General features: G+C 58.2%; 11 non-coding genes across 11 annotated transcripts; 5 read left to right on the top strand and 6 right to left on the bottom strand.

Moving 5' to 3' along the window:
• Nucleotides 1-1,616: 1,616 nt before the first annotated feature.
• Nucleotides 1,617-1,688, bottom strand: Trnag-ucc (transfer RNA glycine (anticodon UCC)). The gene has a single exon. It is a non-coding gene; the product is annotated as a tRNA-Gly (tRNA).
• Nucleotides 1,689-2,269: 581 nt separating this feature from the next.
• On the bottom strand, nucleotides 2,270-2,341 carry Trnad-guc (transfer RNA aspartic acid (anticodon GUC)). Its single transcript has one exon. It is a non-coding gene; the product is annotated as a tRNA-Asp (tRNA).
• A 511-nt stretch (nucleotides 2,342-2,852) lies between these two features.
• Nucleotides 2,853-2,935, top strand: Trnal-cag (transfer RNA leucine (anticodon CAG)). The gene has a single exon. It is a non-coding gene; the product is annotated as a tRNA-Leu (tRNA).
• A 2,308-nt stretch (nucleotides 2,936-5,243) lies between these two features.
• Trnag-gcc (transfer RNA glycine (anticodon GCC)) lies at nucleotides 5,244-5,314 on the top strand. Its single transcript has one exon. It is a non-coding gene; the product is annotated as a tRNA-Gly (tRNA).
• A 2,444-nt stretch (nucleotides 5,315-7,758) lies between these two features.
• On the bottom strand, nucleotides 7,759-7,830 carry Trnae-cuc (transfer RNA glutamic acid (anticodon CUC)). Its single transcript has one exon. It is a non-coding gene; the product is annotated as a tRNA-Glu (tRNA).
• Nucleotides 7,831-9,302: 1,472 nt separating this feature from the next.
• Trnal-cag (transfer RNA leucine (anticodon CAG)) lies at nucleotides 9,303-9,386 on the top strand. Its single transcript has one exon. It is a non-coding gene; the product is annotated as a tRNA-Leu (tRNA).
• Nucleotides 9,387-10,104: 718 nt separating this feature from the next.
• Trnag-gcc (transfer RNA glycine (anticodon GCC)) lies at nucleotides 10,105-10,175 on the top strand. Its single transcript has one exon. It is a non-coding gene; the product is annotated as a tRNA-Gly (tRNA).
• A 6,426-nt stretch (nucleotides 10,176-16,601) lies between these two features.
• On the bottom strand, nucleotides 16,602-16,673 carry Trnae-cuc (transfer RNA glutamic acid (anticodon CUC)). Its single transcript has one exon. It is a non-coding gene; the product is annotated as a tRNA-Glu (tRNA).
• A 374-nt stretch (nucleotides 16,674-17,047) lies between these two features.
• On the bottom strand, nucleotides 17,048-17,119 carry Trnag-ucc (transfer RNA glycine (anticodon UCC)). The gene has a single exon. It is a non-coding gene; the product is annotated as a tRNA-Gly (tRNA).
• Nucleotides 17,120-17,429: 310 nt separating this feature from the next.
• Trnad-guc (transfer RNA aspartic acid (anticodon GUC)) lies at nucleotides 17,430-17,501 on the bottom strand. Its single transcript has one exon. It is a non-coding gene; the product is annotated as a tRNA-Asp (tRNA).
• A 1,280-nt stretch (nucleotides 17,502-18,781) lies between these two features.
• Nucleotides 18,782-18,852, top strand: Trnag-gcc (transfer RNA glycine (anticodon GCC)). The gene has a single exon. It is a non-coding gene; the product is annotated as a tRNA-Gly (tRNA).
• The last annotated feature ends 4,060 nt before the right edge of the window (nucleotides 18,853-22,912 follow it).

Below are 22,912 nucleotides of genomic sequence, written 5' to 3'. Positions count from 1 at the left end.
ATTGCGATAAAAAATCGTGACCAAAAGCAACTTGGGCGGAGAAGCCTTTGTTTCACCTTAAGGCTCCTAAGTCCCTCCCAGAGGGAAGCCAGGGTAGGGTCCCGGAGGCGGGAACTGCTGTAGTAGCTGTCTGTGGGAGAGTGCTCCCTACTGGCTTGCTCAGCCAGCTGTCCTACACAGTTCAGGATTGCCTGCCCAGGGGTGGGACGGCCCCTAGCCACAACTCACCAGACCGTCATGCCATGCCCGCCCCCTTACCCGCACCCCTACACCATCCCTACTTACGCCCCGTGGGCTGTCCCACATCCATCACTCATGGCAGGCACACGCTAGAGAGACATTTTCTCACGGTACAGTCCCTCTGCCCAGAGCTGTCACGTTGCCCAAACCCAGCCAGCACAGAGCCAGTCACACCTGCATCCCTGCTGTTGGCATTCCACGGCCCCCGTTTGGACGCCTGCCAGCGAAAGATTGTCCGGTGTCTGTTTCCCGGTGGCCTTCTCTCCGAGTCACACAGGTGGCCAGGGGGCGGTCGCACACACCCTTCCTAGAAGCCTCTTCACAAGGGTGTCTCCCGGTGCCCGGGACTGGGAGGGCTTCTGGGACAGGGGAGGGCTGGAGTCCGGAGGGAAAAGGCTCTGTCTGGGCTGCCCAGGGATCTACTGGCATCTCCCACTGTGCCTGCGAATCGGGCAGAGCTCAATCCAGCTGTCAGCACTCCAGGATCTGACTCTGGGCCTCGGACTTGCTGGCACCGTCAGGACCGAGGGGACCCACCCGGCGGTGGACCCAACAGGGGGACGGAGGTTCCGCTCACGGTTTTCGACTCACACCTGCGCCTTACACCTGTGTGTAAGCTGGGCAGGACGGGAAGCAGCAAGGCTGAGCTGTCCAGGCGCAGAGTTGGCGTCTTGTGTGAGAGACGGTGGGCGGCAGTGGGAAGCTAGGCAAAGGGTGGGCTGTGCAGACAGGGAGCGGGCTATGTTGTGGTGGGTGGGGGCGTGAGAGCAGCAGGGGCGAGCAGAGCCGCGATGACCCTGAACAAAAGGGTGGCCTGTAATTTGTTGGTGCCAAGGATCCCTCGTGAGGTGGCAAGAGGAGACAGAGGGCTTGGAGGAGGCGAGGGTCCACAGAGGAATAAGAAAGGCTTCCCTGACCGGGAATCGAACCCAGGCTGCGGCGATGAGAGCGCCGAATCCTAACCAATAGATCACCAGGGAGCATAGACCACATCGGACACTCGCCTCCCAGAGCCAGGCTGACAGCCATCCTCAAGGACAGAATGCCCGCCCGCCTGGCGCGAGAGCAGATGGCCCGGCATTACCGGCCTTACCAGATGCCGTTCGGAGCTCGCGGGCACCTGCGCCTACTCCTGCCCTGCCAGCTGCCCGCTGCTCGCTGCGCTCTTGAGATTCGCCGCCAAGCCCGGCCCATCCTCGCAGATTAGACGCCTGGCCCTGGCGGTTCTCCTCCGACTAGACACACCCTCAAAACGTCTCGGCCCCGCTGCCTCCTTCCTTCGCTCAGTCAGGCGATCGGGTCGCTCGCGCAGTCTCCGAACAAGCTGAGATGTCAGGGCCAGGCTCCGCCCTGGATCTTGGCAAAACGCCAGCTGCTGCGTTGGCCGGGAATCGAACCCGGGTCAACTGCTTGGAAGGCAGCTATGCTCACCACTATACCACCAACGCCACACCGCCGGGACGGCACCCACACCACGCCGGGGACTGACACCGGACAGTGCACAGCGGCGACGGCGACATCGCCTACCGGCTCCCGCCCTGAGCCCTCCCCACGGGGACCGCCCCGACGTCAAAGCCAACGCCACCGCCCGAGCCACCGCCGACCGGGGCTCCGCCGCTGCGCGCTGTTCCCCGCCGTCCCAGCCGCGCCTCCCGCACGCACACGCCGGGCCCTGTGGGCGCTCTCGCCACCTGACTGCAGCAGCAACCCGGCGTGCGCGAGGGCCACGGGGAAGAGCGGGCGTCCGGGACCGCTCGGGGCGGGTCACCACCAAGACTCGCCTGGCGCACCGGGGGCTCAGGACACGAGAGTCGCACCCAGGCGGTTCTGACACCCGTCGCCTGGTCGGGAGGGCGACACGTTCCCTGGCGTCGGAGTGCAGGGCCAGGTGCCGGGTGCCAGGCGAGGGGCCCGAGGGTCCGCAGGCGGGTGGGCCGGCCGGGCCGTGGGCGGCCCGATCCGGGCGCTTGGAAAGGGACCAAGGGCCAGCGCAGCCGTGGGCGACGGTCTAACTAAAAAGATGGCACGTCTCCTCGTCGGGGAATCGAACCCCGGTCTCCCGCGTGACAGGCGGGGATACTCACCACTATACTAACGGGGAGGACCGGCACGACGACTTCACCGCTAAGCCGAGCCCTCTCCGTGGCTCCAGCCAGGCCCTAAGCTCTCCCTCCCGCCATGGCCGACCCCCGCACCCAACCTCAGAGTCCCAGGGACGCCGCCACAACGCCCCTCGCAGCAGGACACGAACCCGCAACCCTGGATGATCACCGCGTCCCCCGCCCCCTGCCCCCGCCCGGGCTGTTGAGCGGGGCTCTCAGAGGTGACAGCTTTCTGCCGCCCTCGCCCACGCCATCAGGAGAGGCTGCACCCACACCTGCGCGGCCCTGCGGCGGCTGCGCTGCTGCCCCAGACGCACCCCCACCGCACCCCCGGGACCGTCAGGGACTTTGGCGCCCAGGAGCGTCTCCACGTCCACGACACCGGGCGAGGCCTGCAGCCTCAGCACCCGGACCGCCTCGTGTCCGGGCGCCCTGTCGCTCCAGGTCCGCCCGGCGCGCGCGCGGGCGCCTGCTGCCAGCCAGGAGAGCGGCCTCACGGTTAGACCCGCCGTCAGGATGGCCGAGCGGTCTAAGGCGCTGCGTTCAGGTCGCAGTCTCCCCTGGAGGCGTGGGTTCGAATCCCACTCCTGACAGGCTCAGCTTTTTGCTGCACGCCGCAGAAATATATCATAAGAACTCAGCTGGTCATGGCAAAGTCACTACCTGGAGGAATCAGGGAATTCCTCCAGAGGAAGCCAAATCCCAAAGAGTTTTTGGTGTTACTTGGTTGTTATATATCAGCTGTCTTCTGTTATGAAAATCATGTGTGCCTTCATAGTTTTCCCAATTGACTTTTCCCTAAGAAGGGCTAATGGTGTGTACTGATCCTTCTGTGGACATACATATTCCAGGTATTTGGAGAACAGCCTCAGGAAAGGCTTTCTCTGGAATCAGATATCTCCCTTGGCCACTTTCAAGGACAGTCCACATGCAAGTCTCCTGATTTAAGGTAAATTCCACAAGGAGACACCACCTAGGTCAGGTGGACGTTAAGTAATAGCTTTACAGAATTCAGCTCGGACCCTCCTTTCTTACAGCCTTACTAACTTTATAGACCACTAACTCCTTACCTAACCACTTCTAGGAATATTTAGATAACCTTCTGCGCTGACAGCTATGCTCAGACAGAACCCCAGTTCAAGCCTCCCTGTAATTATCATCATTAGCAGCATCCGGCCAGGTCCATCCCTAGATGGAGGAGAATACTTTATCAGAGATACCTCTGTATTCTCTAAGAACAGACTTAACCATCCAGGCTACCTGTTTGAGAAGACCTGGCGGATGTGCCAATTAAGCTTTACTTCCTCCTTTCCCAAACCTTACCTCCAGTTCCAGACCTCCCTTTAACTATCACCAGAGGCATCCAGCTGTACACAGGTTGCCCAGCGACTAGCACACTTTCCCCCACCCTGCAGAAAAACGGCAGATAGCTTGGACAGATAGGAGCCACAGGAAAAAAAGACAGTTTTATTTTCTCCCATTGATCTAGCAACTTATAAATTCTTAACATTTTCTACTAATCACGTTTAAGACTATAGTTGAGCACATAAGATTCCCTCTTCTTAGATATTACCTGAATTTAGCCTTTAGTTAATCCATTTCCCCATTGGTCACTTCCCTTTGGGGTTGCGAATGATAATTAACGGTTATTACCTCCCTATGTGATTCTTATCACCCCTCCATTTGACCCTGGAAGCCTGGCTTTATATACCAGGACTTCCAGGGTACAGGGAGTCGGAGAAGAGAAAAGAGAATGGAAGAACTAGATGGGTAAGAACTTGAGAGGAACAAACTGAGATGGGGAAAAATTAGATTGAAGGGCTAGAAGAGAGTACTAGAGGAATGAGATGGAAGATGAGGAAGAGTCAGATGGGGAAATACTAGCTGGGTAAGAACAACATGAAAAGGACCTAGATGAGGCAGAGTTAAGACAAAAGAATTAAGATAGAACTTAGAGGAAGCAATAGATACATATAGAGAGAAATCGGCCAAGAAAGGAGCTAGACGCGAGAACAGAACTGAAGCTGGGTATAAAGGATGTTATGCCAGAGGAATTAAAGCAAGTGGACTATAGAGCTCGGTGTGCTGAGATTTTATTTCCTGAAAATAGTCCTCGTCATTAGTATTTCTCTCTCCTGAGCCCCTGGGGTGTATAATATTAAGGCTGGTCCCTCTAATATTATACAAGAGCTTTTGGCCATCCCACCCCAAGAGATCGCACCTCGCGCCTCCTTCCACAACCCTTGCAGCGCAGCCGCTCCCCTCCGACCCCCAACCTTCTCGGCCACACCTGTGCATAGAGGAGCGCCCGCCTCCCAGCTGCCACCACCTCCTGGAGGAGAGCTGAAGGGGAGCCTCCAGGAGCAAGTGAGGCGGAAGCTGAGAGCGCCAGGAAGCCCAGCCAGCCAGCCAGCCTAACTGTTGCCATTCTTTTGCCAACACAGGACTTGGTCCACACCCACCCGACACCCAGAACTGTTCACCCAGCCCTCGCGCCCGCCAGCCCTTTCTGGCCCATTCCATTCCCTCCTACTCCCGCGGGAGACGCCCACCGCACCCATCTTGGTGGTCTGTGGTCATCGAGGATTCTCGGAGGTGGCCTTTCCCTGCAAACGCTTGCCAGACCATTGGTGCTCACACAGCCACGAGCCCGCCCGCCCGCCGGCCCGCCCGCCGGCCCGCCCGTCGGCCACCAGGGGCAGGCTTGACGTGGAGCCTAGGCGTCCTTCCGGGAGAGGCGCGGTTGAGCCCCAGAGCCTCAGTCTGGACGAAGGACTCTCCTGTCCGTGACCGTGGCGCTCCCCTGGCCGATCAATGCAGCCAAGGCCCAGGATCCAGCTGACGCGGGGACTGTCGGGGAGCAGAGGCTGTGGCAGCGGTAAGGGAAAATCGTTGGCCATGGCATGGGTGGTTCAGTGGTAGAATTCTCGCCTGCCACGCGGGAGGCCCGGGTTCGATTCCCGGCCCATGCAGAGTCCAGTCCCTTTTGGTCCTCAGCCACACGTCCAGTGTCCCCTCCGTCAGGCCTTCCTAGTGCCAGTCCCGCGCGCGGTGCACACAACACAACTCCTGGACAGCGCCAGTGCCAGCTGTACTCCAGCGAGACAGCGCCTACCCACCTACTTGGTCGCTTCTCCTCAACTCAGCCAGCCAGGCTCAACTGCAAAGACACTGCATCCCTCACTCACTTTCTGGGCATTTCAAAGCACCTGCCATACCTAGCCTCTCCTCTGCACACTGGCGCCAGCAACCAGCACCTCCATGGTTCTTATAACGTGCCCCTCACCCACACCCCACACCTCCAGCCTCCCACCCCACAGTACCGGACCCACACTGCCTGACTTTCTCACGATGGATACTTACTTGGCGGACATCTCTTGATGGGGGGCCTGAAACGCGTCCCTGCTTCTAGACCTCCTTGTGCCTCCTTTGTTGTGGAGGGACAGCCCCGGCAGGGACGAGGGTGCCTTATTTCCCCTAGCGTATTGCCCACAGCAACTCGTCTAGACCCTTGAGAGCATCCCAGCTCCCGTGACTCGGCAGCAGGTGTTTCCTTGCTCCCTCTTCCACCATGAGGAGGTGGAGAACCCCACCGCTCCCAGGTCTCACTCCGCCCAGAGGCCACCCACACCCTTGGCCATCCACAGGGTCTTTGGCCCTACAGGACACTACTCCCTTCCTGCTGAGATCTCTCTGTCTCTCTGTTTCTCTATCTCTGTCTGTGTGTGTCTCTCTCTCTGTTACACATACATACACAAACACACACATACACACACACACACACACAGAGAGAGAGAGAGAGAGAGAGAGAGAGAGAGAGAGAGAGAGAGAGAGAGAGAGAAGAAAGACAGAGACAGAGACAGACACAGAGAGACAGACAGAAGTCCAGGCACAGGCCAGAGAGGCACAAACACAGACAACTCAATCTTAGCTCCTTCTGTGCCATCGCAAAGCCCTTGCTGGCAGGTCATGGCACTGCTCCCTGGTTTTCTGAGACCTGGGCTAGTCCAGGTGACCTACTGGCCGGCGTGTGTGCCGGGAATCCTGACCATCCCGCCCGATTGACTGGCCAGGCTGACAGTCCGTTCTCTCCAGCAAGCTCAGTGTGTCCACAGACTGCGCTTCACCCCCCGCAGCCGGTCCCCCCAGGCCTTCTCTCCGAGTCACACGGGTGTCCAGGGGGCGGCCGGACAGCCCCTTCCCAGATGCCGCTTCACACTGGTGTCTCCAGGCGCCTGGGACTGGGAGGGATTCTGGGACAGGGGAGGGCTGGAGTCCGGGGGGGAAAAGGCTCTGTCTGGGCTCCCCCAGGATCTGCTGGCATCTCCCACTGTGCCTGGGAATCGGGCGGAGCTCATTCCAGCCGTCAGCACTCAAGGATCTGACTCTGGGCCTCGGACTTGCTGGCACGGTCAGGACCGAGGGGATCAACACTACGCTGGACCCGGCATGTGGAACGAGGTTCCGCTCCAATTTTCTGACTCAAACCTGGGCCTGCACCTCTTCCCCACACGCATGCGCCACGGTCCCCAAGGATCAGAAGAAACAGGGGCATTGCCAACGCCAGACTTGGCCTCAGCTCTCCTTAGATGCTCTAGGGGCTTTCGAGGGAGGAAACCGGGGCTGGGGACGCGCACTGCCCGCCCCGGCGGCGGCGGGGGCGCTGAGTAAGGTAACCATACCAGATGCTTTTCGCTTCGACCCGGCCGTCTGCCCCGCACTAACACTTCCCCATGGCAACCCCACCACACACCGCATGTCCCGTCCCTCCCCATCTCATCCCAACACCACCCTGGAGTTTTTCAAGATATACATAAAAATATAACATACCTACACACAAACACACACACACACACACACACACACACATACACCCCGAAAAAAATGGCTCCATTTGTTTGAAGCGAACGTTGAGTTGTGAAGAGCAGGGTAAAGATCACAGGGAGCCTGGGAGGAGGCAGGTGAGTCAGGAGGGGCAGCTTGGGCTGCTTCTGGACCTCAGAGCAGGCGGGGGAGTGAGGTGGAGACTCCGTGAGGTCCATGAGTGGCTAGAAAGCGTGTGCTCGAGGGCTGCGTGGTGGGTGTGTGTGCCCGCGTGATGGTGGCGGTGTGTAAGCTGGGCAGGACGGGAAGCAGCAAGGCTGAGCTGGTCAGGCACAGAGTTGGCGTCTTGTGTGAGAGACGGTGGGCGGCAGTGGGAAGCTAGGCAAAGGGTGGGCTGTGCAGACAGGGAGCGGGCTATGTTGTGGTAGGTGGGGGCGTGAGAGCAGCAGGGGCGAGCAGAGCCGCGATGCCTCTGAACAAAAGGGAGGTGTGTGGTTTGTTGGCACAAAGGATTCCAAGGAATTCGCACGAGGTGGCAAGAAGAGACAGAGGGCTTGGAGGAGGCGAGGGTCCAGAGAGGAAGAAAAAAGGCTTCCCTGACCGGGAATCGAACCCGGGCCGCGGCGGTGAGAGCGCCGAATCCTAACCACTAGACTACCAGGGAGCGTCGCCATAGCTTGACGGTCCCGACACTCGCCTCCCGGAGCCAGGCTGACAGCCAGCTTCTAGGATAGAACGCGCACCCACTGGGCGCGAGAGTCTACGGCCCGGCATTACCGGCCTTACCAGATGCCGTTCCGGGCTCGCGGGCACCTGAGCCTACTCCTGCCCTGCCAGCTGCCCGCCCCCGGCTGCCCTCTGGCGATTCGCCGCCAAGTCCGGCGCCCCCTCGCGGATTAGACGCCTGGCCCTGGCGGGTCTCCTACCGCTAGACACACCCTCAAAAAGTCTGGGAACCCCTGCTTCCTTCCTTCGTTCATTCGAGCAATTGGTCGCTCGCGCAGTCTCGGGACAAGTTGAGAGACGCCAGACAGGGCCAGCCTAACGACTCCCGCCCTGAGCCCTCCCAACAGGAAACGCCCAGATGTAAAAGCCAACGCCACCGCCCGAGCCACCGCCAACCGGGGCTCCGCCGCTGCGCGCTGTTCCCCGCCGTCCCAGCCGCGCCTCCCGCACGCACACGCCGGGCCCTGTGGGCGCTCTCGCCACCTGACTGCAGCAGCAACCCGGCGTGCGCGAGGGCCGCGGGGAAGAGCGAGCGTCCGGGACCGCTCGGGGCGGGTCACCACCAAGACTCGCCTGGCGCACCGGGGGTTCAGGACACGAGAGTCGCACCTGGGCGACTCTGACACCCGTCGCCTGTTCGAAAGGGCGACCCGTTCCCTGGCGTCGGAGTGCAGGGCCAGGTGCCAGGTGCCAGGCGAGGGGCCCGAGGGTCCGCAGGCGGGTGGGCAGGCCGGGCCGTGGGCGGCCGGATCCTGGCGCTTGGAAGGGGACCAAGGGCCAGCGCAGCCGTGGCCAACGGTCTGGCTAAAAATATGGCACGTCTCCTCGTCGGGGAATCGAACCCCGGTCTCCCGGGTGACAGTAGGGGATACTCACCACTATACTAACGGGGAGGACAACGACGACATCCTCACCGCCACACCGGACCCTCTCCGTGGCTCCAGCCAGGCCCTAAGCTCTCCCTCCCGCCATGGCCGACCCCCGCACCCAACCCCAGAGTCCCCGGGAGGCCGCCACAACGCCCCTCGCACCAGGACCCGAACCCGCAACCCTGGGTGATCACCGCCGTCCCCCGCCCCCTGCCCCCGCCCGGGCTGTTGAGCGGGGCTCTCAGAGGTGACAGCTTTCTGCCGCCCTCGCCCACGCCATCAGGAGAGGTGCACCCACACCTGCGCGGCACTGCGGCGGCTGGGCTGCTGCCCCAGACGCACCCCCACCGCACCCCCGGGATCTGCAGCGACTTTGGCGCCTAGGAGCGTCTCCACGTCCACGCGGTGGACACCGGGCGAGGCCCGCAGCCTCAGCACCCGGACCGCCACGTGCCCGGGCGCCCCGTCGCTCCAGGTCCGCCCGGCGCGCACGTGGGCGCCTGCTGCCAGCCAGGCGAGCGGCCTCGCGGTCGGCCTCGCGGTCAGGATGGCCGAGCGGTCTAAGGCGCTGCGTTCAGGTCGCAGTATCCCATGATAGGCGTGGGTTCGAATCCCACTCCTGACATGCTCATCTTTTGGCCACCCTACCCTGAGAGACCGCAGCTCGCGCCTCCTTCCACAAACCCTCCAGAGCCTCCGCTGCTCTCGGACCCGCAACCTTCGAGGCCTCACCTGTGCCTAGAGGTGCCTAGAGGAGCGCCCTCCTCTCAGCTTCCACCAACTCCTGGTGGAGAGCAGATGGAAGGCGTGCAGGAGTAAGTTAGGCGGCCACTCCTGAGCACCCCGGCAGTCTAGCCAGCCAGCCAGCCTGCCGGGTGCCATTCTTTTGCCAACACAGTACTTGGTTCATCCCGACTCAACACCCGGAACTGTTCGCTCAGCCCTCGCGCCCGCCAGCCCTTTGTGGCCCATTCCATTCCCTCCAACTGACGCGGGAGACGCCCACCGCACCCATCTTGGTGCTCTGTGGTCGTCGGGGATTCTCGTGTGTGGAGGTGCCCTTTCCCTCCGAACGCCGGACAGTCGCTTGGTGCTCGCACAGCCACGCGCCCGCCCGCCCGCCGGCCCGTCGGCCAGCAAGGACAATGTTGACGTGGCCCTAGGCGTCGGTCCGGGAGAGGCGCACTTGAGCCCCAGAGCCTCAGGCTGGACCGGGGACTCTCCTGTCCGTGCCCCTGGCGCTCCCCTGGCCGGTCCATCCAGCCAGGGCCCAGGATCCAGCTGGTGCAGGGACTGTCGGGGAGCAGAGGCTGTGGCAGCATCGGGGTAGAGTGTTGGCCATGGCATGGGTGGTTCAGTGGTAGAATTCTCGCCTGCCACGCGGGAGGCCCGGGTTCGATTCCCGGCCCATGCAGAGTTCAACCATTTTGGTCCTCAGCCACACGTCCAGTGTCCCTTCCGTCAGGCCTTCCTAGTGCCAGTCCCGCGCCCGGTGCACACAACACAACTCCTGGACAGCGCCAGTGCCAACTGCACTCCAGTGAGCCAGCGCCTACCCACCTACTTGGTCGCTTCTCCTCAACTCAGCCAGCCAGGCCCAACTGCAAAGACACTGCATCCCTCACTCACTTCCTGGGCACTTCAAAGCACCTGCCATACCTAGCCTCTCCTCTGCACACTGGCGCCAGCAGCCAGCACCTCCATGGTTCTTATAACCTGCTTCCGACATCACCCACACCCCACACCTCCAGCCTCCCACCCCACAGTACCGGACCCACACAGCCTGCCTCTCTCACAATGGAGACTTACTTGGTGTACCTCTCTTGATCGGGGGCCGTAATCGCGTCCCTGGTCCTGGACCTCCTTGTGCCTCCTTTACTGAAGGACAGCCCTGGCAGGGACGAGGGTGCCTTATTTCCCCTAGCGCATTGCCCACAGCAACTGTCTAGACCCTTGAGAGCATCCCAGCTCCCGTGACTCGCCAGGAGGTGTTTCCTCGCGCCCTATTCCACCATGTGGAGGTGGAGAACCCCACCGCTCCCGAGTCTCACTCGGCCCAGAGCCCACCCACACCCTTGGCCATCCACAGGGTCTTTGACCCTACAGGACACTACTCCCTCCATGCTGAGAAATCTCTGTGTCTCTATCTCTGTCTGTCTGTCTGTCTCTCTCTGTTACACATACATACATACATATACACACACAGAGAGAGGGAGAGAGAGACAGAGACAGAGACAGAGACAGAGACAGAGACAGAGAGACAGATAGAAGTTCAGGCACAGGCCAGAGAGGCACAAACACAGACAACTCAATCTTAGTTCCTTCTGTGCCATCACAAAGCCCTTGCTGGAAGGTCACCTCACTGCTCCCTGGTTTTCTGAGACCTGGGCTAGTCCAGGTGACCTATTGGCCGGCGTGTGTGCCTGGCATCCTCACCACCCCGGCAGATTGCCCAGAAAGGCTGACAGTCGTCCTCTCCAGGGAGTTCAGTGTGTCCACAGACTGGGATTCACACCTTCTCTAGCCTCCCAACTGCTGGACCGTGTGTCCCTTCCTGCGGTCCGACTCCTCTTTGCTCAGGAAGGTTGTAGCTTCCAGGAAGGAAAGCCTTCAACCATCTGTCACCAGACGAATCCCCGGCACACTGGTGGGTGAAAGGCCCTGTCTAACCACAGGCAACTGGCTGTCACCTGTTAAGTCCCTGACCTGCCTGCTCTCTGTCTTCAACAAAGGCGAGTGGGAGTGGTCAGGACTCCTGCAGCTTTTTAGTAAAGAGAGTGCAGAAACAGAACCAAGTGGGGCTCCTCAGTTGACTTTGGTCTGCAATCAGAGCTGCAACTAGGTCCCATATCCAGGTCCAAGGTCTCTTCTTCTCTCTTTCTTCTTCTTCTTCTTCTTCTTCTTCTTCTTCTTCTTCTTCTTCTTCTTCTTCTTCTTCTTCTTCTTTTTCTTCTTCTCTCTTACTTCTTCTCTCTTTCTTATTCTTCTCTCTTACTTCTTTTTCTTCTTCTCTCTTACTTCTTCTCTCTTTCTTCTTCTTCTCTCTTTCTTCTCTTCTTCTTCTCCTCCTTCTTCTCCTCTCCTCCTCTTCTCCTCCTTCTCCTCCTCCTTCTCCTCCTCCTTCTCCTCCTCCTTCTCCTCCTCCTCCTCCTCCTCCTTCTCCTCCTCCTTCTCCTCCTCCTCCTTCTCCTCCTCCTTCTCCTCCTCCTCCTCCTCCTCCTTATCCTCCTCCTCCTTATCCTCCTCCTTATCCTCCTTCTTCTCCTCCTTCTCCTCCTCCTCCTCCTCCTTCTTCTCCTTCTTCTCCTCCTTCTTCTCCTTCTTCTCCTCCTTCTTCTCCTTCTCCTTCTTCTCCTTCGTCTCCTCCTCCTCCTTCTTCTTCTCTTCCACTAATTCTCCTTCTTCCTCTTGTACTACTACTTACTACTACTAAGACCATGATTATTTTTCTAATTGTACTTCTTTTTCTTTTCCTCCTCCTCCTGCTCCTCCTCCCCCTTCAACTTCTTCTTCTAATCCTTCTTCTGCAGCTGCTGTTGTTGCTGGCGATGCTCAGGGGTGTTGGGATGAGAGGGAGTTGGAAATGAGCAGGAACAGAAGCAGCCCAATCTCTGCCAGCAGGCTCCTGGAATCATCTCCTGGGGCTCCTGCCCTTTTCTTTCTGAGTAGGGACCAGGATCATGTTTTTAGTTGAGGTTGTTACTATTGTGATCAAATGTGTGACTGAAAGCAACCTTGGGGTGAGAAGGTTTGATTTCTTCTTTCAACTCCTTAGCGCCACAGTGGTGGAAGTGTGGATGGGTGGGGGAGGTGGGGAGGGCTGGGTTTATAAGGCTTAGGTGGTCAGAGTCGGGTCTTGGGGGTGGTGTGGTGAGGGGAGAGACCTAGAGGCAGGAAGTGATGCAGAGGACCTGCATGAGGGCTGCCTACTGGCTTGCTCAGCCTGCTCTCTTTTCCCACACAGGACCATCTACCCAGGCATTGGCACTGCCCACTCACCCACCTCCTCTCTTCATGTGCCCTCCACATCCATCTTAAATCAAACAGTAACCTACAAACTCGGCTGAAGGACCGACTCAGGGAAGACGTCTCAATTCCCATTCTCTCTTCTCAGAGGAGTCCAGGTTTTTGTCACATTCACCAGAACCAACCAGCATCGTTGACCCTCTGTCAGCCTGGCACACAACCAGGTCCCTTACTGAGCCAGAACCTATCCTTTCCTGTTCATCCCTCAGAGCTCATTTTAATCTTAACACCACAATGAAAACATCAAGAAATGTCGTTGGCTTTTGTTTTTGGTTTTTGTTTGTTTGTTTGTTTGTTTGTTTGTTTTCATAATATTTTACTCTTCGGAGCCTGCCATGCAGCACTCAAATAAATACACATAGACTTATTCTTTCTTATAAATGCCCGGGCTTAGCTTGGCTCTTTTCTGGCCATCTTTTCTTAACTTCAATTATCCCATTTAATTTTTTTCCCCTCTGAACTTTTACCTTTCTCTATCCTATATTCTTTTCTTTGCTTTTATTGAGCCACTGGCTGAGTGGTTGTGTGGCTGGCCCCTGGCGTCTTCTTCTCCTTCTCCTTTTTTCAATACCCTCCTTACTTCTGCTCCTGTTTATTCTCCCTGCCTGGCAGCCCTGCTCAGCCCTGTCCATCCCAGCTATTGGCCGTTCAGCCCGTTCTTAGACCAATAAAGTCTTTTAGGTCGTCAAAATAACACAGTTTCACAGAGTTAGACAAATGCAACATCAAAGAGTGCCATCCTTCTTTGCATCATTAAGCAAATATTCCACATCATAATCAGATGGAACACATCTACAGCTAATATTCCGCAACCAAGAACTTCATAGGTGCCACAGTGTTTTTCAAGTCAAAGATTCAACGTTCAGTATTCTTAAAACACACAGAGTTTAGTTGTTGTTATTGTTTTGTTTTGATTTTTCCTGTTTTGTTTTGTTTTGTTTTGTTTTAAGTTAGAGGCTCTTGTGCACGGAGAAGAAATAATCTGGGCACAATCATTATCCTAGGAAAGCAACACTGAAGTCCAACACTGTCACAAGCCCAGTGTCTGAGCTCTCCTGTTCACTGGCTCTCTTGTGGGTCCAGAGGGGGTGGACAGTCACCCTCCCTCAGCTCTGCCATTCACAGCACCTGCAGCTGCTCTCCCAGGCCTAGATGGGCTCCACTCTGAGGCTGCTGCTTCCCTTTGGTGGATGTCCCGCGGTTTCCGCATCTCCAAGACCCCCGCTTTCACTGGTGATAGCCTCTGTTGGGCTCTCTTTGGGGACTCTCTGAGCATATACCATGTGGAAATGCAAGGCTAGGCTGTGCCCCACGATCCACCCCTTCTGGTCGCAGTGGGGTTCACCCGAGGCTGCACCTTTGCTCATGTCCTCTCTGAGACTCTCTGGTGACTCCAGATCCACCGCATATCTCCAAGAATCTGCTGCTCTCTGGGATCCATCCTTCCACACCTTCAATGCCATCACCACATAGCAGAGTCCTACTCCTTTTCAAATTGGCTGACAGGCATGGGGCTCAGCCTCTGCATGCTGACCTTCAGGAAGCTCCCGCCCCCGAGTGTTGGGGGATGGGGAGGTTTCACATCGGTGACTATGTTGTCTTCTTATTCAGCGCTGGCTTCTCAGCTCCAGTGGAGCAGCATCAAGGATTGTCCCTGCACAGCCAAGGTTTCACCTTGCTGGGTCCGGACTCTTGGTCATAAACCAGAGATGATTCTTCAACCCCGGGCTTGGCAGGACCACACCTTCTTCATTCCAAATACACAAAGGGCCCCAATGGAGTTCTTTCAGGGACTTCCCATGTGCCCGTTGAAACTTCAGGTGCCTTGGTAATCGTCAGCGTCAGCAGGGTTCTCGATATTCCCTTCCAAGCAGCCCCAGAGGAGCACAGCCAGCTTGGAGCAATCAGGTGCTCTGCCCGCCTGCCCACATATCAAAGGCCTTTCAGAATTCTCAGGAAGGCCAGGTGATCAGGTCTGTCACAGCAAGACTCCACTCCTGGAACCAGGTTCCTCCTGAGTTAGGGTTTGTATTATTGGATCAAACACTGTGACCAAAAGCAACTTGGGTGTAGAAGCCTTTGTTTCACTTTAAGGCTCCTAAGTCCCTCCCAGAGGGAAGCCAGGGTGGGATCCCGGAGGCGGGAACTGCTGTAGTAGCTGTCTCTGGGAGAGTGTTCCCTACTGGCTTGCTCAGCCAGCTGTCCTACACAGCTCAGGATTGCCTGCCCAGGGATGGGACTGTCCCTGGCCACAACTTGCCACTCCCTCATCCCGTGCCCGCCCCCTTCCCCACAGGGAGACATATCCCTACTTACGCCCCGTGGGCTGTCCCACATCCATCACTCATGGCAGGCACACGCTATAGAGACGTTTTCTCACGGTACAGTCCCTCTGCCCAGAGCTGTCACGTTGCCCAAACCCAGCCAGCACAGAGCCAGCCACACCTGCATCCCTGCAGTTGGCGTTGGACGTCCCCGTTTGGATGACAGCCAGCGAAGGATTGTACGGTGTCTGTCGTCCTCCCACCCACCCCCCTCGTCAGTCCCCCCAGGCCTTTTCTCCGAGTCACACAGGTGGCCAGGGGGCGGCTGGACAGACCCTTCCCAGATGCCGCTTCACACTGGTGTCTCCAGGCTCCCGGCACTGGGAGGGAATCTGGGACAGGGGAGGACTGGAGTCCGGGGGGAAAAGGCTCTGTCTGGGCTCCCCAGGATCTGCTGGCATCTCCCACCGTGCCTGGGATCCCGGCGGAGCTCAATCCAGCCGTCAGCACTCCAGGATCTGACTCTGGGCCTCAGACTTGCTGGCATGGTCAGGACTGAGGGGACCCACCCGGCGGTGGACCCAGCAGGTGGACCAAGGTTCCGCTCCAGTTTTCCGACTCACACCTGTGCCTGTACCTCTTCCCCACACCCATGCGACACGGTCCCCTAGGTGCGGGAGAAACAGGGGCATTGCAAACGCAAGACTTGCCCTCAGCTCTCCTTAGACGCTCTCGGGCTTTCGAGGGAGGAAACCAGGGCAGGGGACACGCACTGCCCGCCCCGCTGGCGGCGATGGCGCTCAGTAAGGTAACCACACCAGATGCTTTTCGCCTTGACCTGGCCGTCTGCCCCGCACTAATACCTCCCCATGGCAACCCCAGGACACATCGCACGACCTGTCCCTCCCCATGCCATCCCAACACCACCCTGGAATTTTACAAGATAGACATAAAAATACAACCTATGGACACACACACACACACACACACACACACACACACACACACACACACACACTGAAAAAAAAATGACTCCATTTGTTTGACGTGGACGTTGAGCTGTGAAGATCAGGGTAAAACTCACAGGGAGCCTGTGAGGAGGCAGGTGAGTCAGGTGGGGCAGGTGGAGCTTCTACTGGTACTCAGAACAGGCGAGGGAGGGAGGTGGAGACCCGGTGGCGTCCATGAGAGGTCGGAAGCGCGTGCGCGAGGGCTGCGTGGTGGGTGGGTGTGCCCGCGTGATGGTGGCGGTGTGTAAGCTGGGCACGACGGGAAGCAGCAAGGCTGAGCTGTCCAGGCGCAGAGATGGCGTCTTGTGTGAGAGACGGTGGGCGGCAGTGGGAAGCTAGGCAAAGGGTGGGCTGTGCAGACAGGGAGCGGGCTATGTTGTGGTGGGTGGGGGCGTGAGAGCAGCAGGGGCGAGCAGAGCCGCGATGCCCCTGAACAAAAGGGAGGCGTGTGGTTTGTTGGCGCCAAGGATCCCTTGTGAAGCGGCAAGAGGAGACAGAGGGCTTGGAGGAGGCGAGGGTGCCGAGAGGAAGAAGAAAGGCTTCCCTGACCGGGAATCAAACCCGGGCCGCGGCGGTGAGAGCGCCGAATCCTAACCACTAGACCACCAGGGAGCATCGTTTACACCAGACACTCGCCTCCTGGAGCCAGCCTGACAGCCAGCCTCAGGACAGAATGCCGACCCGTCCGGCGCGAGAGCCGATGGCCCGGCATTACCGGCCTTACCAGGATGCCGTTCGGGGCTCTGGACACCTGCGCCTACTCTTGCCCTGCCAGCTGCCCGCTGCCCTCTGGCGATTCGCCCCCATACCAGGCGCCTCCTCCCGGATTAGACGCCTGGCCCTGGCGGGTCTCCTCCCGCTAGACACACCCTCAAAACTTCTCGGACCGCTGCCTCAATCCTGCGTTCGCTCAATCGAGCCATCGTTGCTCAGGCAGTCTCGGGACAAGCAGAGAGACGCCAGACTTTGGCAAAACAAGGGCAGGTTGCGTTGGCCGGGAATCGAACCCGGGTCAACTGCTTGGAAGGCAGCTATGCTCACCACTATACCACCAACGCCGCACCGTCTGGACGGCACCCACACGACGCCGGGGACTGACACCGGACAGTGCACAGCGGCGACGTCGACGGCGCCTACCGGCTCCCGCCCTGAGCCCTCCCCACGGGGACCGCCCCGACCTCAAAGCCAACGCCACCGCCCGAGCCACCGTCAACCGGGGCTCCGCCGCTGCGCGCTTTTCCCCGCCGTCCCAGCCGCGCCTCCCGCACGCACACGCCGGAGAGCGCCCCCTGACTGCAGCAGCAACCTGGCGCGCCGCGAGGGCCACGGGGAAGAGCGAGCATACGTCCGGCTAAAAAGATGGCACGTCTCCTCGTCGGGGAATCGAACCCCGGTCTCTCGCGTGACAGGCGGGGATACTCACCACTATACTAACGGGGAGGACCGCGATGATATCCTCACCGCCAAGCCGGACCCTCTCCATCGCTCCAGCCAGTCCCTAAGCTCTCCCTCCCGCCATGGCCGACCCCCGCACCCAACCCCAGAATCCCAGGGAAGCCGCCACAACGCCCCTCGAACCAGGACCCCAACCCGCCACCCTGGGTGATCACCGCGTCCCCCGCCCCCTGCCCCCGCCCGGGCTGTTGAGCGGGGCTCTCAGAGGTGACAGCTTTCTGCCGCCCTCGCCCACGCCATCAGGAGAGGCTGCACCCACACCTGCGCGGCCCTGCGGCGGCTGGTCTGCTGCACCAGACGCACCCCCACCGCACCCCCGGGACCTGCAGCGACTTTGGCGCCTAGGAGCGTCTCCACGTCCACGCGGTGGACACCGGGCGAGGCCCGCAGCCTCAGCACCCGGACCGCCACGTGTTCGGGCGCCCCGTCGCTCCAGGTCCGCTCGTCGCGCGTCGCGGGCAGACTGGCCGTCAGGATGGCCGAGCGGTCTAAGGCGCTGCGTTCAGGTCGCCGTCTCCACTGGAGACGTGGGTTCGTATCTCACTGCTGACATACTTAGCTTTTGGCCACCCCACCCTGAGAGATTGCAGCTCGCGCCTCCTTCCACAACCCCAGCATCCCCGCTGCTTCCCTCGGACCTTCACGGCCACACCTGTGCCTAGAGGAGCGCCCTCCTCTCAGCTGCCACCAACTCCTGCAGGAGAGCAGATGGGGAGCATGCAGGAGTAAGGTAGGCGGTCGCTCCTGAGCGCCCCGGCAGCCCAGCCAGCCAGCCAGGCCGCCCGGTGCCATTCTTTTGCCAACAGAGGACTCGGTCCACCCCAACCCGACAACCGGAATTGTTTGCCCAGCCCTTGCACCAGCCACACTTTCTGACTCATTCCATTCCCTCCTATTCCCGCGGGAGACGCCCACCGCATCCATCTTGGTGCTCTGTGGTCGTCGGGGATTCTCGTGTGCGGAGGTGCCCTTTCCCTGCGAACGCCTGCCAGGTGCTTGGTGCTCGCACAGCCACAAGGCCGCCCGCCCGCCAGCCCGACCGCCGGCCCGTCGTCCAGCAAGGGCAGGTTGACGTGGTTCCTAGGCGTCCCTCCGGGAGAGGCGCGCTTGAGCCCCAGAGCCTCAATCTGGACCGGGGACTCTCCTGTCCGTGGCCTTGGCGCTCCCCTGGCCGGTCCATCCAGCCAGGGCCCAGGATCCAGCTGGTGCAGGGACTGTCGGGGAGCAGAGGCTGTGGGAGCAGTCGGGGAAGAGTGTTGGCCATGGCATGGGTGGTTCAGTGGTAGAATTCTCGCCTGCCACGCGGGAGGCCCGGGTTCGATTCCCGGCTCATGCAGACTCCAATTCATTTTAGTCCTCAGCCACATGTCCAGTGTCCAGTCCGTCAGTCTGTCCTAGTCCCAGTCCAAGCTGCCCGCGCTGTGCACACAACACAACTCATGGACAGCGCCAGTGCCAGCTGTGCTCCAGTGAGCCAGCGCCTACCCACCTACCTGGTCGCCTCTCCTTAACTCAGCCAGCCAGGCCCAACTGCAAAGACACTGCAGCCCTCACTGGCTTCCTGGCACTTCAAAGCACCTGCCATACCTAGCCTCTCCTCTGCACACTGGTGCCAGCAGCCAGCGCCTCCATGGTTCTTATAACCTGCTCCCGACATCACCCACACCCCACACCTCCAGCCTCCCACCCCACAGAACCGGCCCCACACAGCCTGCCTCTCTCACAATGGAGACTTACTTGGCGAACCTCTCTTGATGGGGGGGGGGTGTTGGTATGGTGGGGGGGTGTGAGAGGGGGGCATGAAAAGCGTTCCTGGTCCTGGACCTGCTTGTGCCTCCTTTGCTGAGGAGGGACAGACCCGGTAGGGACGAGGGCCCCACACAGCCTGCCTCTCTCACCATGAAGACTTACTTGGCGGACCTCTCTTTATGGTGGGGCGGGGGTGCCTGAAACGCATCTTTTGTCCTGGCCCTGTATGTGCCTCCTTTGCTGAGGAGGGAGAGCCCCGGTAGGGACGCGGGTGCCTTATTCTCCTAGTGCATTGCCCACGACAACTCTTCTAGACCCTTGAGAGCATCACAGCTCCCGTGACACGGCAGGAGGTGTTTTCTCGCTCCCTCTTCCACCACATGGAGGTGGAGAACCCCACCGCTCCCGCGTCTCACTCGGCCCAGAGCCCACCCACACTCTTGGCCATCCACAGGGTCTTTGGCCCTACAGGACACTACTCCCTCCCTGCTGAGATCTCTGTGTCTCTCTGTTCCTGTATCTCTGTCTGTCTGTCTCTCTCTGTTACACATACATACAGAGAGACAGAGAGAGACAGAGACAGACAGACAGAGAGAGAGAGAGAGAGAGAGAGAGAGAGAGAGAGAGAGAGAGAGAGACAGAGACAGAGAGAGACAGAGACAGAGAGAGACAGAAGGGGGAGACGACGGAGAGGGAGAGTAGAGAGACAAAGACAGAGACAGACACAGACACAGAGACAGAGAGACAGAAGTCCAGTAACAGGCCAGAGAGGCACAAACACAGACAGCTCAATCTTAGCTCCTTCTGTGCCATCGCAAAGCCCTTGCTGGCAGGTCACGGCACTGCTCCCTGGTTTTCTGAGACCTGGGCTAGTCCAGGCTACCTATTGGCCGGCGTGTGTGCCTGACATCCTCACCACCCCATCCTATTGCTCTCCAGGCTGACAGTTCATCCTCTCCAGCGAACTCAGTGTGTCCACAGACTGCGCTTCACACCTTCTCCAGCCTCCCAACCGCTGGACCATGTGTCCCTTCCTGCGGTCCGACTCCTCTTTGCTCCGGAAGGCGGTGGCATCCTCGAAGGAAAGCCTTCACCCATCCGTCTTCAGACCCATCCACCGGCCCGAGAAAGGCCCTGTCTAACCACAGGCAACTGGCTGGCCTCTGCCTCCTGTTAATTCCCTGACCTGCCTGCTCTCTGTCTTCAACAAAGGCGAGTGGGAGTGGTCAGGACTCCTGCAGCTTTTTAGTAAAGAGAGTGCAGAAACAGAACCAAGTGGGGCTCCTCAGTTGACTTTGGTCTGCAATCAGAGCTGAAACTAGGCAGCATATCAAGAGCAGGAGGGACCGGATGTTGGTCCTAGGACATGGGGCTGTTACCCTGGCAATGGTGACGGCCACTCCTGCTGCTACTACTACTGCTTCCTCCTCCTCCTCCTCCTCCTCCTCCTCCTCCTCCTCCTCTTCTTGTCTACTAATTCTCCTTCTTCTTCTTCTTCTTCTTTTCTACTACTACTATTAACAGTACGATTATTTTGCTCATTGTACTTCTTCTTTCCCTCACCCTCCTCCTCGTCCTCCTCGTCCCCTTCCTCCTCCCTCTTCTTCTTCTTCTTCTTCTTCTTCTTCTTCTTCTTCTTCTTCTTCTTCTTCTTCTTCTTCTTCTTCAGCTGCTGTTGTTGCTGGCGATGCTCAAGGATGTTGGGAAGAGAGGGAGTTGGAAATGAGCAGGAACAGAAGCAGCCCAATCTCTGCCAGCAGGCTCCTGGAACCATCTCCTGGGGCTCCTGCCCATTTCTTTCTGAGTAGGGATCAGGATCATGTTTTTAGTTGAGGTTGTTACTATTGTGATCAAATGTGTGACTGAAAGCAACCTTGGGGTGAGAAGGTTTGATTTCTTCTTTCAACTCCTTAGCGCCACAGTGGTGGAAGTGTGGATGGGGGGGTGAGGTGGGGAGGGCTGGGTTTATGAGGCTTAGGTGGTCAGAGTCGGGTCTTGGGGGTGGTGTGTTGAGGGGAAGAGACCTAGAGGCAGGAAGTGACACACAGGACCTGCATGAGGGCTGCCTACTGGCTTGCTCAGCCTGCTCTCTTATCCCACACAGGACAATCTGCCCAGGGATTGGCACTGCCCACTCACCCACCTCCTCTCTTCATGTGCCCTCCACATCCATCTTGAATCAAACAGTAACCTACAAACTCGGCTGAAGGCGCCTCTCTTCTTCTCGGCTGAAGGGAAGACTCTTCTCGATTCCAGTTCTCTCTTCTCAGAGGAGTCCAGGTTTTTGTCAACTTCACCAGAACCAACCAGCATCCTTGACCCTTTGTCAGTCTGGCAGGAAACCATGTCACTTATTGAGCCATAACCTTTCCCTTCTTGTTCTTCCCTCAGTGCTCATTTTAATCTCAACACCACAATGAAAAACATCAAGAAATGTCATTGGCTTTTGTTTTTGGATTTTGTTTGTTTGTTTTCATAATACTTTACTCTTGGGAGCCCGCCATCCAGCACTCAAATAAATACACAGGGACTTATTCTTTCTTATAAATGCCCGGGCTTAGCTTGGCTCTTTTCTGGCCATGTTTGCTTAAGTTCAATTATCCCATTTAATTTTTTTCCCCTCTGGACTTTTACCTTTCTCTATCCTATATTCTTTTCTTTGCTTTTATTGAGCCGCTGGCTGAATGGTGGTGTGGCTGGCCCCTGGCATCCTCTTCTCCTTCTCCTTTTTTCAATACTCTCCTTACTTCTGCTCCTGTTTATTCTCCCTGCCTGGCAGCCCTGCTCAGCCCCGTCCTTCCTAGCTATTGGCCGTTCTGCCCTTTCTTAGACCAATAAGGTGTTTTAGGCCGTCAAATAACACAGCTTCACAGAGTTAGACAAATGCAACATCAAAGACTGCCATCCTTCTTTGCATCATTAAGCAAATATTCCACATCATAATTGAATGGAACACATCTACAGCTAATATTCCACAACCAAGAACTTCATAGGTGCCACAGTCTTTTTCAAGTCAAAGATTCAATGTTCAGTGTTCTTAAATCACACAGAGTTTGGTTGTTGTTATTGTTTGTTTTGATTTTTTCTTGTTTTGTTTTGTTTGTTTTAAGTTAAAGGTTCTTGTGCACGGAGAAGAAAGAATCTGGGCACGATCATTATCTTAGAAAATCAAAACCGAAGTCCAACACTGTCACAAGCCCAGTGTCTGAGCTCTCCTGTTCACTGGCTCTCTTGTGGGTCCAGAGGGGGTGGACAGTCACCCTCCCTCAGCTCTGCCATTCACAGCACCTGCAGCTGCTCTCCCAGGCCTAGATGGGCTCCACTCTGAGGCCACTGCTCCCCTTTGGTGGTTGTCCCCGTGTTCCTGCATCTCCAAGACCCCCGCCTTCGCTGGTGACAGCCTCTACTGGGCTCTCTTTGGGGACTCTCTGAGCATACACCAATTGGAAATGCCAAGCCTCGGCTGTTCCCCTCCCCCCCATCCACCCCTTCTGGTTGCAGTGGGGTTCACCCGAGGCTGCACCTTTGCTCATGTCCCCTCTCAGCCTCTCTTTGTAGACTCCAGACCCACCGCCCATCTCCAAGCCTCTGCTGCTCTCTGGGATCCATCCTTCCACACCTTCAATGCCATCACCACATAGGCGAGT

The sequence above is a fragment of the Peromyscus californicus genome, unplaced genomic scaffold (genome assembly GCF_007827085.1).
Source record: "Peromyscus californicus insignis strain IS unplaced genomic scaffold, ASM782708v3 Scaffold_14__1_contigs__length_90479793_seg_2, whole genome shotgun sequence".
NCBI lineage: Eukaryota > Metazoa > Chordata > Mammalia > Rodentia > Cricetidae > Peromyscus > Peromyscus californicus.
The sequence above is the reverse complement of the archived record's forward strand: the minus strand, read 5'-3'. Positions and strand labels throughout refer to the sequence as shown.